Source organism: Perca fluviatilis, chromosome 1, assembly GCF_010015445.1.
Source record: "Perca fluviatilis chromosome 1, GENO_Pfluv_1.0, whole genome shotgun sequence".
NCBI classification, from domain to species: Eukaryota; Metazoa; Chordata; class Actinopteri; order Perciformes; family Percidae; genus Perca; species Perca fluviatilis.
The window spans coordinates 27779612-27798979 of NC_053112.1; positions in this window are offsets into that span (position 1 = coordinate 27779612).

Consider the following 19368-nt stretch of genomic DNA (forward strand, 5'->3'; position numbering starts at 1 on the left):
AGGTGAGTCTATCTATGTATATATACATATATTTCTGGATCCAGAAAAACAGCCCCAGACCATCACGCTTATATATATATATATATATATATATATATATATATATATATATATGCAGGCCAAAAGTTTGGACACACCTTCTCATTCAATGCGTTTCCTTTTTATTTTCATGACTATTTACATTGTAGATTCTCACTGAAGGTATCAAAACTATGAATGAACACATATGGAATTATGTACTTAACAAAAAAGTGTGAAATAACTGAAAACATGTCTTATATTTTAGATTCTTCAAAGTAGCCACCCTTTGCTTTTTTATTAATAAGTTGTTTCCAAACATTTGGCCTGTACTGTATATATGTTGTATAACTGCAACATATATATTGTCATGGTTTCTACTGCTGTTGAAAAAAGGATAGGAATAAGCAAAAGAATAGTAGGGACGCTGTAGCACTATAATTAATAAACAAAGTCTGACCTAGTCACCTGTTTTAAGTTATTTTCTATTATGGGGCATAGGTGAAATCTAAATGTATTTTTTAAGTCTGTTTTTTCACGTCAGCTACATTTTGCATCATCAAGTCACTCTGTGTCATACACTAAAACTAATGTATTTTATATCCTATCAGTACTTTTCAGTCCAGAAATCAATAGATGTAATGACTTTGGAAACAGATAGAAGACTGTGATCCAAAATACAAACATGTCCATTACCAGCATTTTGAAGGCAGTATAATTTGTTCAAATGTGTAGGTTCCCAAGGCGAGGTTTAAATCTGCCAGCAATATGACAGGTGCTGTGCTTCTCGACAGGATTGGTCCCAGCCTGTTGAGGCTGTCTTTCTCGGCTCACAATTTAAGAAGTAAACTCTCTATTTAAACATTATAATTGCAAGCAGTAAATAAGCAAACACGATTTGTCCACTGTAAGGTTGCAGAGATTTTTTCTTCACTTCCCACTTTTCACACAAACTTTACATAACAACGAATCAACAGATTTTCCACAGCCAGACATTATTTCAAGCATTAATTACATTGGATCCTTATTATCAAGACAAAAATACACTGATAAGAGGCCAGTCTTGGACATAATTTGAGACTGGGAACTGTGGGTGAGTAAGCTGAGCTTTGGAGAATATGTATGCAGCTTCCCCACCAGCCTAAACAGATGCTTGGATTTAAATGACAGAGATTTTCAAAGGTTACCTCTTCATGTGCCAGACAAACTACACCCTTCTGGAGTCAAAGTGATGTTTCTACAAAAGAACACATCAGCCAGGCCTGAAACAAATTACAGGCTGTTTCTGACAGCTCAGAATTCTTCTCCTTTCTCCTGTCACTGCTGTCAGAGTTCTGCCATGTTGAGTTGCTAGTAATGGCATGGTGAAATAATTTTGGGCCACTAATTTGAAATATATTGATATATATATTATGTACTCAACTGAAAGAATAAATGGGATTTTTAATAGAGCAGAAGTTTAAGAAAAACTCTGGATGGATCCTATATTGTAGGTATTTACCTTTCTCCCCTTTACATTTACATGGTGTTGTTCCAACACAAGCCCTTATTATGATATACCACCATTGATAACAATATCTTCCCTTGTTTGACTTGGTGCCACTAATTAAAATAATCTAAATGATAATACATAATAAAATGACATGATGCAAGAGATTTTTAACTCCACTGTAGATAAAACTTGTCATTAGTTGCATCATTTTTACTTTTTAGATCCCCAAAACATACCAGCACACATGTGTAAGTGCTTGCAGGCACAGATGACTATTAACACCAGCGAGTCTCTTGACAAACAACACAAATTCTCCGTGTGTGAGAGAGAGAGAGAGAGAGAGAGAGCAACTGTGTACGTGTGTGTAGAGCAGATAGGATTGGCTTGTTCCTCCCACAAGGCTGTATAAGGGCGCTGCTGTTCTTCACTGATACATTTCAGTTTCTCTGATCATATTCCACATCCCTACAAATCCCAGGCCAACATCAACATTTTCAAATAGTCTTATCCCATAGAGTTGAGTTATTTGTAGCATCGCAGCACGTCTCTTGAATTTGAACTGCAGAGATTTTTCTTTTTTCTGCATTATCATATTTTCTTGGAAGAGTTGCACTTCTACAAGCTGCATTGACAAATAAAGGACAGAGAGCACTAACGGAAGTTAGAAGTTGTTTAACTAACAAGATGCAGGCGATCTGGTCGTGCTGGCAACGTTTTTTCTGGGTTAATACTTCACTGAGAGGATGTCTGCAATTATAATTCCACAACTGGACCTAATTCAAATAACTAATGAGCTAGAGGATTAGCAGCGAGATTCATGCTAATGGAGAAGTAATTTCACCCTGAGACAGTTAGAGACCTCTCCAGGTGGAATAAGCCTATCTTCGCAGGCTCTTTTGAAATCCGCTTATGTGTATTAAGCTAATGATCCAAAAACGGAAATATTTTTCAATCACTTCAAAACAACGCCGCATGAAACACTTTTCCATCTCACAAATTCATCCCTCATAGCTTTTAGCATACTAAACTCTGTAAATGCTGCACCTCTTAGACTTAGTCAAGTAAAGTGGATTGACAACACAGCATTAAAAGAATAGTTCACCCAAAAACAATATAAATTGTATATTTTACTCTCCTGCCTAGGCTCTCTATGGTGATAGAAATCTATCGAATGGCGTTAAGAAGAGCACATTTGCTCGTAAAGGCGGGATGTCAATTCAAAGCATGAGTGAGTAAACTCACAGAATTTTCAGAAAGATTTTTGGGCGATTCAAATCTTTTTTGCTGTTTTTCGTTTGGCCTTCGCCGTAGTCTTGCCCTAATATGCTTTAATTTTTCCGGCCCACTATTCTCCTTATTGCCATTCGATAAGAGGCCGTAGGGAGCCTAAAGTAAGGTAAAGATACTTTATTGCTCAAGGGAGCAGTGGGCAGCCATTTACAGCGCCTGGGGACCAACTCCAGATCTGAGCCAGTGCCTTGACGAAGGGCACTGACTGGAGAACCTAGTACATGTTTTTTGATGGTGGGGGAAACCGGAGCACCCGGAGAAAACCCACGCAAACATGGGGAGAACATACAAACTCCACACAGAAAGGCCCAGAACGACCTGGATTTGAACCCAGAATCTTCTTGTTGTGAGGACACAGTGCTAACCATCTGGCCACCATGCTGGAAGAGAGTACTTTACAATTTATATTGTTTTTGGGTGAACTATTCCTTTAAAGTGCTCCATATAAGACCAAAATCAAGTCAATGAACAAATGAATTAAAGTCCAGTTAAAATACATCCATTAAAGTGTGAAGAGGGTTGCTTCGGGGGGGTTGCAGCCCTCTCTTGTTGGCGAAACTGAAAAACAGTGGAAATCTTTTTTTTTTTTTATAAAATAAATAATTTTCAAACATTCAGTTTTAAATGCCTGTGGATGTATTATTTAGTTCAGTTGTGTTAAAAAATGAGTAAGTAAGTTTGAAGGATAACATATATTTGGTTTTTAGTCTAAGCACCCTGATGTGACTACATGCCTTCACCTCAGCTAAAAGTTTAGAGGAGTTACTAAACATAACTGACCATAACCCTGTAATGGTGCAGAAAAAATAGCATATTTATTTGCAGTATTAAATTTGTTTTTATGCTGCCTGGTGGCTTTTATCCTGTAAATCTAGTATTTTCTTTCAACTAACTTTGCCTGATATCAGACAGAATTGTCAACTCTTCACACTCCATTTCCAGCTTGGTGGAGTGGGTGGATTCAAAGGTCTGAACCCAGGAAAAAATAACCCATTATAGACTTGCTTTGCACAGAGAAAGTACTGAGAGCTGCTGATTCTGAGGACAGATAGCTGAGACTGACAGGATGACATCTACAGTATCGTGAACATGACACATCTTTAATGTTGAATAAAACACCACGAAGTAAGTAGCAATCAGCCCTTACGTGTTAAGGCTGTAGGCTATGTTTTGCACTTTTGACAACAATTGCAAAACGGAAAAAAATGTAATTCTGTCAGCAGCGAAACTTGTTAAAATATAGACTTATCGAATAATATTGTCTCACAAATTTCAGATTCAATTACAGAAAATGTGTCTGTCAGTTGTTTATTCTAAATATTATTAAGCACATATTCTGGGCAGCCATCCCTACTGAAATTTTTAGGTCAGGTCAAGTAAACTAAAATCAGGAATCTCATGGAAAACCCAAAGGGCTGACAGCTGCTGGTAGCGTGGCAGCAGTTGGCCTTGCCAAATCTAACTAGACCAAAAGCATTTACTCTTAATCTATTTGTATGTGTTTATGCAAGACAAGTTGATCATTATCATGACTGAATTTATGCAATAATTAGTACAACAGAAGTTGCAGAAATTCAACCACCTATTTGCTCTCCATTATGGCTTGTTTTTTAGTGTCACTAGAGGCTGGAACCTATCCCAGAATGCATTGGTTGAAAAGCTGCTGCTGCTTTTATCCCATTCTTGACAAAAAACAACTCTGTGGTCAGAAACATAATGTATATACCATAGAATATACCAAATGGCTTACACAGATGCACTACATATATCCTTATGATATATTGACATTCAAACTCTGAGTCGTGAGGTTTGCTTGCACTGTATAGTTGATTTTCTTCAATTTATATGCAAATCCGTGTAGAGTATATATCAAAATATTCCACAAAAGCCCACCTTATTGGTGACATTTTGCTTTCCACAGTGACCTGTCTTCAAGCAATAATTAGACAAAACATCCCTGTGTCTGTGCATATCTCCCTCTAACATACAGGGTGACAACATCACCATGACAACAGAACAAGGTGGCATTCGACAAGCTCAGAAAATTGCTCTGGATATGCACAGGTTTCCCCCTCAGTCACTCAGGTACTTCTTCTGTAAATGGTTTTGTGCGAGTGTGGCTTCATTATGGGAATACTAATGAAATGCACATTTATTTATTTATTTATAGTGTCAAATCATAACAGATGTTATCTGTGGACACTTTACAAATAGAGTAGGTCTAGTTTACACCATAATTTACAGAAACCCAGCAATGTAGACAGTAGCTCACTGTTACGGCAGACCCAAGACTTTGAAGTGCCAACAATGAAATGATATGGCAATAACAATTTGCAAACGCATTCTGAGCTTGAGATGATCATTCATGGATTTGTATCATCCCGGCTTGATTACTGCAACTCCATTTTCACTTGTCTTAGCAACTCCTCCCAGGACCTACAACTAGTCCAGAACTCTAGGCTGTTGACCAGGTCCAGCAGGATGTCGCACATCACTCCAATTTTATACTCATTACATTGGCTTCCGATCAAGTTCAGGATACAATTTAAAGTTCTTGTTCTGGCCTATAAAGTTTTGCATGGTCTGGCACCTGCTTATATCTCTGACCTGCTCCATCTGTACACTACTAACAGGTCCCTCAGGTCTTCTAACGAAGGATTACTGGTGGTCTTATGTTCTGCAGTCTCTGTTGAAGCTTTTAAAAAGCAGCTGAAGACACATTTCTTTAAATTCGCATTTGACTCGTGTCTGTACACTTTGGGTTTTAGGTTTTAATCGTTGAAATGATTTTCATTGATCATTCAATAATTATTTTCTTTTTTCCCTTGCTTATTTTCTGTTGGATTGTACTGTATTGTTTGTAAACTATGGGTTTTAGGTTTTAATCGTTGGAATAATTTTCAATGGTCATTCCAAAAATATTTTCATATATCAAATACACTTATTATTATTATTACTATGTCATGCATACTTTTTATTTTCAGCCAGACCTTGGACACACGTGTACTGTACTTGCTCCATTGAGTGAATGTAATTGCAGTTTCAGATTATGTTTTGTACTCCAATGGGACGATGGAAAACATCCTTTCTAAAAAAAACCTGAATCAGAATGATGTAAGAAGGGATTCAGAGCAAAAACAGTCCAGTGCAGGGGGCTGCGTTGGTGGGGGGGTGTGAGACAATGAAATGCAATCTAGGAAGTCTAGTTGGTGGAACAGATTCATGCGATTGCTAATCAGACATAAAAGCACTGCTTGTTGTATCCTATTCACAGACACATGTTTACAACTCTGAAATGTTATCACGTTTTTTTTTCACATAGGGCTACTTTTGGGCCAATTGTGGCCCAACACTACTTCATTGATAACTCATGAAGTCCAACTTCCCTCCATGTCTAGTATCTTGTGTGGCCAGACTCCATCCTTTTTCTGCCTGTTAATGACACATAGAGAAGCTGTAATGGACACGACACATGGCACATAACATTCAATTCACTCTCAGCCAGCATGATGTGTAGAAGGTAGCCACGAGGATAAGCAGAACCAAATTAAGAGGGAGCAAGTATGAATAGGAAGGCATTCTGCAAGGAGGACAGATGTGATACAAGGTTGGACATTTGCAATAATTGCAGTTCTTTCAATACTGTGTGCAGTATTGTAGAGAAATCTACAGTGGGTGCAAAAGTGCACACGGCTAATTGCTTTTAAGTCTCAGGGATACTTTAAATGTACATGGCAGCCCGCTCTCTCCGCCCACAAAATGACTCTTTAGACATGACTGTATGACAGTATTATCCATTTCCACAACAACATGTTTTTTTGCTCTCAACAAAATGTTTATCAGGCACCCAGAGAGAATGTTGTGTGTTTTTGAGCTGTAATGCTGAGATGTGCTACTACTAACACTATAATAGTAAAACTGCTTTTTATTAATGCTTTTTCTGTTGGACTAAACAAAGCCTTAAGCTGTATAAGCGGTACCAGATCTAGGTAAAAAAAAAAAACAGTGAATACTGAATACAGCTTTTTCTTCTTTTGTTCAGCAGGTCTGCTGCTGGTGCATTATTTTATAGCTCATAGCTCAGTCTTCAATGAACAAACTAATTATTTACTATATTAAAGTGTGTTACCAAAAGTATCTATTGTTGTTTTCTAAAAAATACATCTAAGGAAACCACACTTTTATAACATTGCTTCCTTCCCATACACATAAAAGGGGAAAGCTTCTGAGGGCTATATTCCCACTAAACAACAACGGCAATGAACATAGGATCATATATGACTAGGCCTACACATAGTAAAGCTTGGTTAGCTATTGAACTAACAAGAAATTGCAGAGACACATAAAGATGACATGCAAATCCAGATCAAGGTCCAGAAAGCGTACCTACTGGTGGAAGGGAGACATATTGCAGCACTTTGAGTGTCTTTTGACACTCAAAGTGACATCAGGTGATCAGGATTTTGATGTACCCGGGCGTTAAGTGATACGTATCACTTAACGCCCGGGTACATCAAACCAATCGTTTCCTAAACCTGGATGAAAACATCCTGACCACTATGGGTGGGCAAAATGGACAAAAAATAATATCTCGATATTTTTGTCGATTTTGACGATAACAATAATTAGACGATATCCTTTAAAAATGTGTTTTTAAAAGTCAGAGTTACTTAATCACTGATGATAATAATGGGCACAATGTTGAATGAAAACAGTTCTTATTTATTTTCTTTAAAATGTAAGTATTCAAGTAAAAACAATTCAAAGACATACAAAATACTAATTGAACTACTAGTAAACATTCAGTTGTACACCTCTGCTGTAATGTAAATTGTGCAGCATACAAGCAAGATGAAATCATAATAATAAACAAAGGGCTCTGTTCTGTAACATATTGCACACAACCATGTCCTTATTGGAAGCAGTCCTGGAGCTGGGATAGGGAAGTGTCAGGCCAGGTTTTGATGATTGGCTGCATAGTCCTTCTGACCGGTGTTGAGTTAAATAAAGTCGTAACAATGCTGATTTTAATAACCATGTATGTTTTATGTTTTAAATAATAAATGTTATGCTGCAGTCAGGTTATGAAAATAGGAATTGAATCTAGAATGACTACTAAGGTAAAAACAGCTGGTTATTTCTCTCCCCCTCTCTTCCTGTTTCTTGCAGATAGATTAGGTTAAAACCAACTATTAACATATGAAGAGAAACGTCTCTTTGAGTCTCCAACCTCCTGGTGCCTATTCTGGGTTAGAACAAAGGAAATGCATATCTCTGTAAACTTGAATAGAATCGGCACTACCATGATAAACAACCTTTGTCTGTGACCTGAAATTCAGAGGTGTGTCCTTATCCTGAGAGACAGGAATATAATTCGGATCCTGAGATGATCCCAGGACTGCTAACTGTGACCCGACAGGGGAAGCATGTTGGTAGTCCGCTGTTTACAGTATAGCCTATTGTTTTGTCATGTCACCAGCGCTGCAGACTGTGACCCCACAAGGGGAAGCATGTTTGCAGTCTGCTGCTGGCAGTGTTTCGTGTTTTATGTTTGATTGTGTTTTGACTGTCGTTTTCATCGTGTTGTTCATTAAACCTTTTGCTTAACTTTCAATTGGATCCAAGCCTCTCCTTCCTCCTCAGAAATCAAACGAACACGTCTTTTTGATTTTCTTAACACCGGGATGTATGCTGGGATCAGTGTGTTCTTCCCTCTAGTAACACAATCTACATGCTGGAAAAAGTACAGACTTTAAGAACGCCTTGTTAAAGTCCCCTGCTACAATATTTATCCCCTCCGGGTGATCGCGCTGCAGTTTGTTGACTATGGTTAGCCAAACTAGTGCTAACGTTAGCATCGGGGGCTATGTAGACGGCAGTAACAGTCACTACAGTGATATTACCAACAGGGCTTCCAGGTCAGGTGAGCAGTGCTGGGCAACGATCCTGCTGTAGGTACTCCATTCATTATGCACAAAAATGCACAGTCCTCCTCCTCTGGTCTTGCCGGAATTCTTGCCTCGATCCTGCTGGTAGCTAGCTCAGCCTGCTAGCTGCACAGCGGCATCTGGGATGAGGGGGTTCAGCCAGGTTTCAGCAAGGGGGTAAGCTTTGCTTCAGAACTCGAGCCATCATGGCGCCATTTTGTTGCTAACTGGCCATCACCCCCTGTTAGCATTCCGCTTACCGCCTTTTTTTTTTACGTCACTTGACTGAGAATAACTTTACATCCGAAGCGTTTAAAGACTTGATTTGTCCATTGTTTAGTTCGAAAGAAACACAACAACGTATAAAGGCTCCATTACCTTGTATCTCACGTTATGGCTGTCACGCAGACGTTTTTGTAAAAATAGGCTAACGATTGTGTCATAACCAAGTGACTTACTGTCGCACAGTAGAGGAATTATCGTATAGTACAGGAGAAGCTCGCAGGCAGTTTCGACTTACGTTAGCTGTTTAGGTTTAATTACTAATGTTAACTAGCATGTTAGTTAGCAATAATTAGCCTGTGCTTATGTTATCTCCTTACATATACCTACACTCTCCGTCTCTGTAAGATTGGGAATGATTGAGATTTCTCTTGGCACAGCTACCAGAACACTTACAACTTTCAGACACGTTGCTCACGTCACATTTACGCTGTCTCTGTCAGTTGGAGGCTGCGCAGTAAAGCTGGCCATCACCGGAAAAGTGCTTCTAATAGCCTTCACTGGTCTCCGTCCAGAGCAACGGGGTCTATTTGTCCATATGTCAATGGGTTTCAGTGATAATCATCATGCAGCAGTTACGTGTGTAGTTGTTCATTGCTATGCTCAGTTGCAGCTCATCCATTTTGTGTGCGATGGATCTGGCTTATAGTTTCCTTAGCCGGGCTAGCATAGGGTGACCAGATTTCCCAGAGCTAAAACCGGGACACTTTGCACATGACCGTAGTGCTCGTGCACGCACAACATGTGCCAGCCCAGGTCACACATAGACACAGACAGTAACTTCATTATTTTGATCGTAGGCTCCTCATCTAATAATAACAGTGTTTTTTCCTGTAAAATTAACAAAATTGCAGCAACAGCCTTTTTCAGTTTAGTGTGAGATTTATGTTGAGATTTTTTCTAAAAAAGATTCTTTGAAGTGTTATTTATTCCAATAACACCAAAATAATTAAAATGATTTATTGAAAATTTTGAGCATTTCCTGCATTCTGGTGAATTTTTATGCACATATTTCTACCTTTTTCTGAATCAATGTACACTGCAACCTGCAAATATCTGTAGCCTAGGCATCATTTACTCCTCCCTCCTGTTTGGCGTCTTTTGGTGAGGAAGTAACCTTGATCCTTAAATGTGCATATGACAATTATTCACCTCAATGATACATGTAATATCTGATTGGACTGTAATATTTCAGATGTGTTTGAGCAAGATTTCTGCTCATGTCCAAAACTTTGTGCACATTCAAAATACAGCATATCTGTGTTCTCTGTGATTTGGAGGAGACGATGAGTCGTGCCATTTTGAGAAAAATAAAGTTATGTTAGTAGGCTATTACAAGAATAAAGTCACTATATTTCAGAAACTAATCTATACCTAAATCATCAATGTATTAGACTGATTTGGCTAGGATTCCTCCCAAAACTTCACCCGGCTTTCCGGGCTTTCCTCACGGAGAGACGGTTGCTAGGTGATAGCAAACAAATACGGTATGTTCGGACCCGGCACGTAGCTAGCTGCCCGTTCTATTCGCCTCGGAAAAATAAACTGTACAAAGTTACATTCGGGGTTAAACTAAAAAAATTCGGGGCTGAAGACCCGGCAAAATCGGCTGACTCCGCTTCTGGTGTAATCCGGGACATTTTAGCGTCCCGACAGGCTTTTGTCGGGACTCGGGACGAAACAATTGAAAATCGGGACTGTTCCGTTCAAACCGGGACATCTGGTCACCCTAGGCTAGCAGGCCCGACCAGCATCCTCGCTTCTGCTTTCTCTCCCGTCGCCGCCTTCGTCGCCTGCCGACAACAATCCACGGAGCGCCCGGTCTGGCTGTGTCCTCCGGGATGTTATTAGCCACCTGGAAGGCTCTCGTAACGGTTGTGTTGTATCGTAGTCCTATATTGATTAGTTCAGTGTGGATGTACTGTAAGACCTCGACATGGGAACGTTACGAAAAACACAAACAAAAAACATAAATATACACTGAAAGGAGAGCTAGGAGCCGCTGCACAATAACCCGCAGCCTTCTTTGTCGCCCCTTCTACCACTCTACACATTAGTTATTATTAGAGTATTATTAGAGTTTTAATACGTGTTTTGAAGTGTTTTTTTTTAAGTTATTTAAATATTCGATAATGTCAATTTGCACATTGTTAACACAACAATCACGATATTATCGTAGATGATATATATCATCCAACCCTATTGACCACTGGACCATGTTGGTACAACAGAGATGAGGTACCAAGTTGTCCAGGTCCAAAACAACAGGTCATTTGTCATTGCTTTCCAAGATGACCCATCTAAGCATTTTCATGATCTGGAGTCCCTATATTGTCAGTATTGTCAGTGCCTTCCAAACAGCATATAACCATAACAAAAAAAATTCATATGAGCGTTTTCTTATCTGCCATGTCTATGGTTTCATGGTCATTCTTTTCAGTTGACATACCAAGTGGACAAGGTGATATGTGTTTTTGGACTGCTCTCAAATATCTATAATCTTCCACTCCTTCTGCAACACAGAATCGTGGCAGGTTGCTTCCACTATTTTGTTTCAGTGAGAAATAATAGTTAATTTTTGGCTTTGGGTCCTTCCAGCAGTCACATGCAACAGCTTTGTCTGGGAAATAATGGAGGCCATTGTTTTACCAACAGTAAACTGACCACATAGCTCTTAACAGTCAAATGGTTGAAACGGAAGCATCGTCATCCTCTGCAACTATTGTAAGGATACATGAGTATAACTGTTGTACTGACTGAGTGATGCTTGTTCTGCTTTTCTATAATCTCTTCATCAAAGTCCTGCATTGCGGTATACTATTTACTAGTGCATTCTGTATTTTGTTGTTTCCCTGTTGCTTGTATCGATTCAAGTGCTCCTGGAAACCGATGTGTTTAGTAATGTTTAGTTGTACAGTATAGGGTAAATAGTTTTGCCTTTGTTTTATCCAACTTTTTACAGCATATTTGTTTCTGATTACTGTGCTAGCCCCTCACCTGAACCTGCTAAGATGCCACCAGATTTAGCCATTGTTGTAAAATGATTTTCCACTTTCACAGTTCCAGGGTCAAAACAACAGATATTCAGCATGGTAACACTTCCCTTTGCTCTTTTAGCTTAACATTGTCATTTTGGTTTTAGTTGCACATCATTCTCCATTTGCTTGACATTTTATTTCTTTTCAGAACCGTCAAATGCCAGCATTCTTCTCTGGCGTTACAGGTTGCTCTTTCACTTCCACAGACTCAAGGGTGGCTGTAGCTAGAGTGCTAGTATACATTGGTTCAAAATTACTAATGAAATAACCCGTGCTTCCTGATCATACCACTGATGATGCCAGGCAAATTGCTTTAAAATTGACAGCAGCTGCCTGTCAGAATCAAGATTTGCAGACAATATGGTTGTATTCATCAAAGATGTGGTTAGCTCCTCCACAGCGCTTCACCTCAAAGCTCTCTGCAAGATAGACATAGACAAACCCTACCTACCTACCTACTTCCCATCCTTCTTTCCTTCCTTCCTTCCTTCCTTCCTTCCTGACTTATGTGAAAGAAAGGGGCAAAGTGAACAGTTTTTGTGTGCAGTTTTTTTACAAGTGGAAAGGAAATGAATCTTTCACACAGTGTGCATATTTCAAGCCTTCGCTGTTTCAGACAGTGATCAAGAGTTCTGCCATTCAGCGTCGCGGCAGAGTAATCTGTCTGCATTTGTGTAGAACTATATTGTTGACTGGAGAGAGAAAAAGACATTAAGCTAGGAAATGTATCTTTCTGAGAAATCGCCGTCTCACTTTATACTGATGAAAGCAAGAAAAAAAACATAAAACTTTACCTTGTTCCTGCCGGTGTTATCAAGGGGAGGCATTGTTTTTCATTTGAGACTTTCCACATAAGAACATCAACAATGAGGGAATCAAGGTGTGTGAGAGAATGTGTAAATATGGTTTAATAGGTGTGGCAAGACACTAATTCAATGTTCAAGTGCGGAGTCCAGGGCTGTGGTTTAGATGGTTTATGTAAACAAATAGGCTTGTCTTTCTGTGTGTGTGGTTCTGTAACAACAAAGCACAGCAATACAGACTGTTTAGAGAGGATAATTACAGACCAATAGCAAAGGCAAACCTAAGCTAAACATAGCCATCTACAAATAGCATGCATAGAGCGATATTAATGGCTAACAATAATAACTAGAATGCAATGAGCTATCAGTTAAAGATTAGCAAACACACAGGCATTCGTGTAACCTATATAAATGACAGTCAGAATTATAGCAAGCATTTAAACAGAATGAACAACCGAAATATTCAGTGCACAGCATAGAAACAATAGCTATTAGAATGTAAAACACAGTTCAAACAGACTATTACAGGCTAGCGGCTAGCTCTGAATCCCATCGTTAACTAACAGAAACCTAAAATACATTCACGGCTAATAATAAACACTAACTGTGTGTAACCGAACACAACAATTAAACTTTCCATGGACGCACACACTAGAATGGAACTGTCCATCAGAAATCGCCGAAATGTATTGTTCTTATATAGTTACAGCACTGCAGTATTATTTTGCGGTGCAAGCACAGTGGCCCTCTGGTTAGCAGTTAAACTGTGTGGAGGTTTCGATATAAACCAACGAGGCTGCTCTCTGGGCGAAGCATTCGCTTTGAGACCTCCCTGGAGATCTGTTTATAAATGGATTAGAGTCATTGAACAGGACTTTGTAACAGTGTATTTCAGATCAAGTGACACCATAAAACAGCCAGTACTCAAGGCTGTGTCTTCTAATCTAGAGTGGCTGTCTGCTGGTGTAGTCTTTGTCCCGCAGCTTTTATTTGCTTCTGGCTTTATTAGGTAGTGCAGCAAACACTTAAGCACTACAAGCATGGTAAGAACTGCTTGACATTCAATCAGTTTAAAGAGTCGAGGAGATCTTGTTTGCATGGCAAATCTAATGGAAATGTGCTCAACTAAGACTGAGTTTCAGTTCATTGATTGTATATGTTACATCTTATTATATATATATTTTGCTCAAATATTTATATATGTAATTACATTAAGTGCAGACTTCAGTTTTAGAATTAGTGCCAACTCTGATGACAGTGTGTGTGCTACTTTGCAAAAGCTAAAGAGATAAAAGAAAAGAAATGTTACATGCTGAAAGAGTAAACATACTAGAATCACACGCGGACTGTATGGTATGCAAATGTGTTTTAAGAGGCCATTTTAAAGGTGACTGATTTTTGTTACCTTGAACTCTACATAAACCAGCCAAAAGCAACATACTATAATCACAATAATCCCCCAAACTCTTAAACCCTTTTACAAAGCAAGTGCCTGGCTGGTACCTCTATTTTACTGCCCAATAAGCCCAACATTCCCTTTTGTGAGCCAAATGTCTTCTATAAATCAAGATTATGAAGTCCGGAAGCAAATCTTCTTGCCATATTGTTGCGAATGCAATGGCCAAGACAAATGATGATCTGCACAGCATCATCAATTGAGGTTAGCTGTCTCCCCGAGGGTGCTTGTTGTCTTGAGCTACTGTCACAGTGGAAAGTTGGCAACACCTAGTGAATGCATCTGCCACCCATCATTTCAGCCATCCAAGAGCCCTGAGACAGTTGTGATGGATGCTTATGGGGAATCTAGGACTTTTTATTGCCACTTCGTGTTTAGAGTATATACTTGAGCGTTAACAGAAAGGTGGACAGACATAATGTCAGATTGATAATGAATCCTGTTTGTATAGTGGAGTTGTAAGGTATAGGTGTCAAGTAATTTTGAGCTTAAGTCTTGACCTTTGTATTGTTAATCCACTGTCAAGTTTCAGATATCATAAAACATAGTTAATATTATTGTAAAACATTTAAATTGCTGCAGCTAATTTGTTTCCCTTTACTTCAATTTTGTACTATCATCCACACCTTAATTTGAGTGACAAATTTATTATATTTATTGTTATGTATCTTTGTACCATCTACTCTCTATGTGTTATAGTCCTTTATCTCCTAAACAGATAGTTCACTGCAAGCTTTTTCATGACAACTGCTGTAACAGAAATACCTGGCATAATGAAAACATTAAAATTAGATTTTTTTCATATTTCACAATATTCCCTAAAGATGGTTCCCATTACTTTTCCTCAAGTGCAATTCTCAATTTCATTTAAAAAAGTAAACATAATTTTGGCTTGTATTATCTTTTCCATGTCCCTCCTGTTGTGTGGGGAACAGTGTATATACACATATATATATATATATATTCACCCTTTGTTGAATCACATTATCCCTGTACACATGGTTGCACCATAAGTGTCTCTAAATACTTTCTATTGCAATGATTTTAACTGTTCAAAGTAGCAAATTGTGGGTTTGGTTACAAAAGCTTTCTTTAATTGTACTTCTGATCATTTTATCATTTGCAGCAAAACTTAATTTACATACAATTTGCAGCATCTTTCTGTTAGGAATATCGGTTTGATCAATAACATAATAATTAATGTCATAATTAATATTATACAAAACCTGCATACTGCAGGAGGTGGTTTATGCATTGCAGGTGTCCTGGTGGTTTATTGCACAGGATTTGCCAGAGAAGCAGATGTTTCATGACATTAGTGAACATGTGTATTTTTTAATGGTGCTACAAATACTGTGTGGCATCAGTGATCATGTCAACACAGTGACAGGCACACACACTCAAAATCAGTGAAAGCTATTTAGCATATTTATGGTATAGAAAGCAATACTTCAGCAAAGCAATCTTACTTTGTAGCTTTAGCAATATAGTGTTTAACATTTAAATATAGTGAAAATCCATATGGTGAAATATAGAGCTGGAAAATGTATAGCGCATGTGTGTGGAGGGGTAGTTATATGAATTTGATTAGGGGTTTGTAGTCAATATTTAAGCAAGGAACATTTGTACCCGTTAATACCCTCATGTGAATGAAATGGAAGTATGCTCGTGTACTGTTGTGTATTGATGACAAATAGACAATTCTGGCTTTTCTCCTTCCACAAGGAAAATTAGCTGCATGTCCTGGACAAAAGCCAGAGAAGTAATTACAACACCCCCGCTAAGGCCTTGTGGTACATTTACTCGAAGTACTGTGAAGTTAATTTTGTGTCTGAGAAGAAAAAACCTCTCTGGAAATAAACCTGTCTCCCAAAACAACTACCATTTGCTATGGCTTGCTTTTAGTTTGAATATGCAGTTGCATCCTCATGACACATCTGTAGGAAGTATGAATAATTGATGCCTCTTTGTCTGTACTGTCCCTTTTTCCTTATTTCCCTCATTCACTGTGCTCTGCAATATCCTCTTGTTACTAACAGCTGTGAGTAACCAATGGGCTTTGTGCTATGGTTGTTCTTGCCTTTCTCATGAAAGGTCATAACATTTTCAAGCACAAAGTGCAGCGCATCATCTTCTTCAGTGGATGCTAATGTTTCTCACGTCTTTGGAGGGATTTTCTGTCTGTAAAAGATCTCAAGTATGACATCATCATGCAGCTTTTCAAGGAGCTGGAGCAATGAAAAACATGACTTATTCATGCAATAACAGATGTGTGATTGACTGTCCTTCCCTGAAAGACGCTACCATAAGTCAACTGTTCAAGCAGCAATTACGACGCATATTTACATTTATAATGGCGGCACCCTCTAGTGGCTGTAGTAATTATGACGGGGGCAAAGAGGGAAGTAAGGTGACGAAGAGTGCCCAATTCCGATTAAGGAGGCAGATTAGGGTGGTGGATGGATTGAAACAAACAAAAGCCTTTCACCCAGGAGACCGGGGTTCGTGTCCCAATTGAAAATAAAAGTAAACACCAATTTTTGTTTACCTCTATAAAACAAACAGAACCAAAAACATAACCAAAAGTGAAGTAAGGTAACAGATGTAATGATTTTAAACCAAAATCACGATCTGTTATTACACCTAACCAAGTCGTTTTTGTGCCTTAATCTTTAACCAAACTACAACCATTTAACAGGGTTAAGGACATGTTTAAAACTGCGACCGTTATGTTTTTTGGTTTAGGTATGTGGACTGAAAGCGCTCCTGTGGGTCGCATTTCCTGCCACCGCTAGGATGCACAAATTTCTGAAGCACTTCGTCATTTTAAAGGGTAGGAATAAACAAACATAAACTATGTCGTTGTATAGTTTGGAGGACTTGTTAGTGTGATTATATCTGCAAATGTGATAATGAGGCAGGGATGACTTACTGTATAAAGGGGATGATCTTCAATTACCAGCTTTCACTGACCTTTGGCACCATTGTGTTTCTTACATTGAGGTTCTCCAAATCTCATTTTTGTGTGTATAGAGGTGACAATGTCAGGTCACTTTTTCTAATAAAGGTGATCTGACATCTAAGCAGGATAAGTATATATATATATATATATATATATATATATATATATATATATATATATATATATATATATATATATATATATATATATATAATTCTTAACTCAACCTCTTATTTACATGATTTGAAAATTTTTTGCAGAAGAGCTTACAGATGTGCTGAAGCTGGAAACAGAAACGCTAAAAGGAGCGGGGAACCTCCCCTGAAGGCTGTGTGCTAGTATGGAACCAGCACTGTGGTGCCCCAAATTCACCTCCCTTCAGCTTGTTCGGCCTGAAGATAAGGTTGCTTTCATATTTAAAAGTTCAACCTCATCTAATGAAATGCTTTGGTCTGTGCTTCCTGTCTGCAAATCTTTTAGAAAAGCTGCGTGAACATTTTCTCTTCAAATTCAGAATATATTCTTGTATAAATCCTAGCAGATGGCATTGCTCGGTTCTCTGAGGGTTGTGTTTGGGATGCAAGCCTCAAATTCACAAACACACAGACAAAATGACAGGCAGATGCTGTTTCATTCAATTATTAAATCCCATTGTAACCCACACAAGCTTATCTGGTCAGCACACTCCTATAACAAACTTGAACGCTAACAAAGCAAGCCGCTGGGTGACACTGAAAGGGCAACATGATCACAAATATGCCATCTCTTCCCTGAGTGCATAATAATCTACACTACGTTTCACAAAAGTAACAGCTTTTTAACTGGAGTAGAAACTGTCCGTTCAAGCATTTTATTAGTTTGGTGGGTAGGGATGGTAAGGAAAAAAAGATCTGACATTATTGTACTTTTGTATTTCAGCGCTTGAAGGGATGAATAAATGCACGTTCACAGGCTATGCAACCATCTCGTCCTTCAGCATGCTGACCTTCTGCAGTAGATATCCTAGCAGAAACATAAGAGGGGAAAATGTATTACATAGATACTAGGGCTGGGACAGTATGGATTGTTTCTTACCGCGGTCGAAAAGCAAAAAATTCCCGCGGTACACTGCAACCCCCTTTACGAGAGTGGCGTAAGTTAGAGCGAGAATGGCAGGGTGCCTTAAGTGAGTGAAGTCACTGCGTGGGTTGTTGCGCGGCGCCATAGATATATACTCTATGGCGCGGCACAGGGAGAGCGAGCGGTAATGGAGAGTAGCGTGAGGAAAAGCGAGAGGAAAAAGAGTTAGCAAAGTTGAAGTAAAGTGAGTTAAAAGTGAACAATAAAACAACAAGCTAGAACTTCTCAAGACACAGTGGCCTTATCTATTGTCAATACTGCCGGTAAAGTGAATGGCTTTACCCCCGAAAAAACATCGGCTTAAACCTTACAACACGTTGCAGCCCGAGTGCAGCCCGTCTAGCAGCTGAGCAGACAGAGAACAGAGAGAGACGCTCTGTTTTAGGCTACGATATGTGCATGCAGGCTGAAATTCAACCGTGCCGTTTTATCGGGATAAAGCTATAAACAGAAGAAAACTCCGCTAGCTGCTAGGCTAATGTGCAATGGTAAACACTGCAGCTGTAACATTAATGTTTCTACCTTAGCTGAGAACGATCAATGAATCCATGTTATTAGACACAACGTGCTCACATGTGCAGGCCAATGTTTTTTTGCGGTGATGACGGTGAGGAGCTCAGACCCGTGGTAGGCGTCACGTGACCGCGGTATTGCGGTAATGCGTAATGCGGTAACCATCCCAGCCCTAAGAGATACGTTGTTTTCTAATGCGATCCATTTTCCATAGCGTCATTGTCAGCAGCCAAGCAATAATATCAGCAGTTAAAGGTCCCATGACATGGTGCTCTTTGGATGCTTTTATATAGACCTTAGTGGTCCCCTAATACTGTATCTGAAGTCTCTTTCCCATAATTCAGCCTTGGTGCAGAATTACAGCCACTAGAGCCAGTCCCACAATGAGCTTTCCTTAGTATGTGCCATTTCTGTGTCTGTAGCTATTGAGGAGGAGAGAGGGGGGGCAAGGTGGAGGGTGAGGGTGTG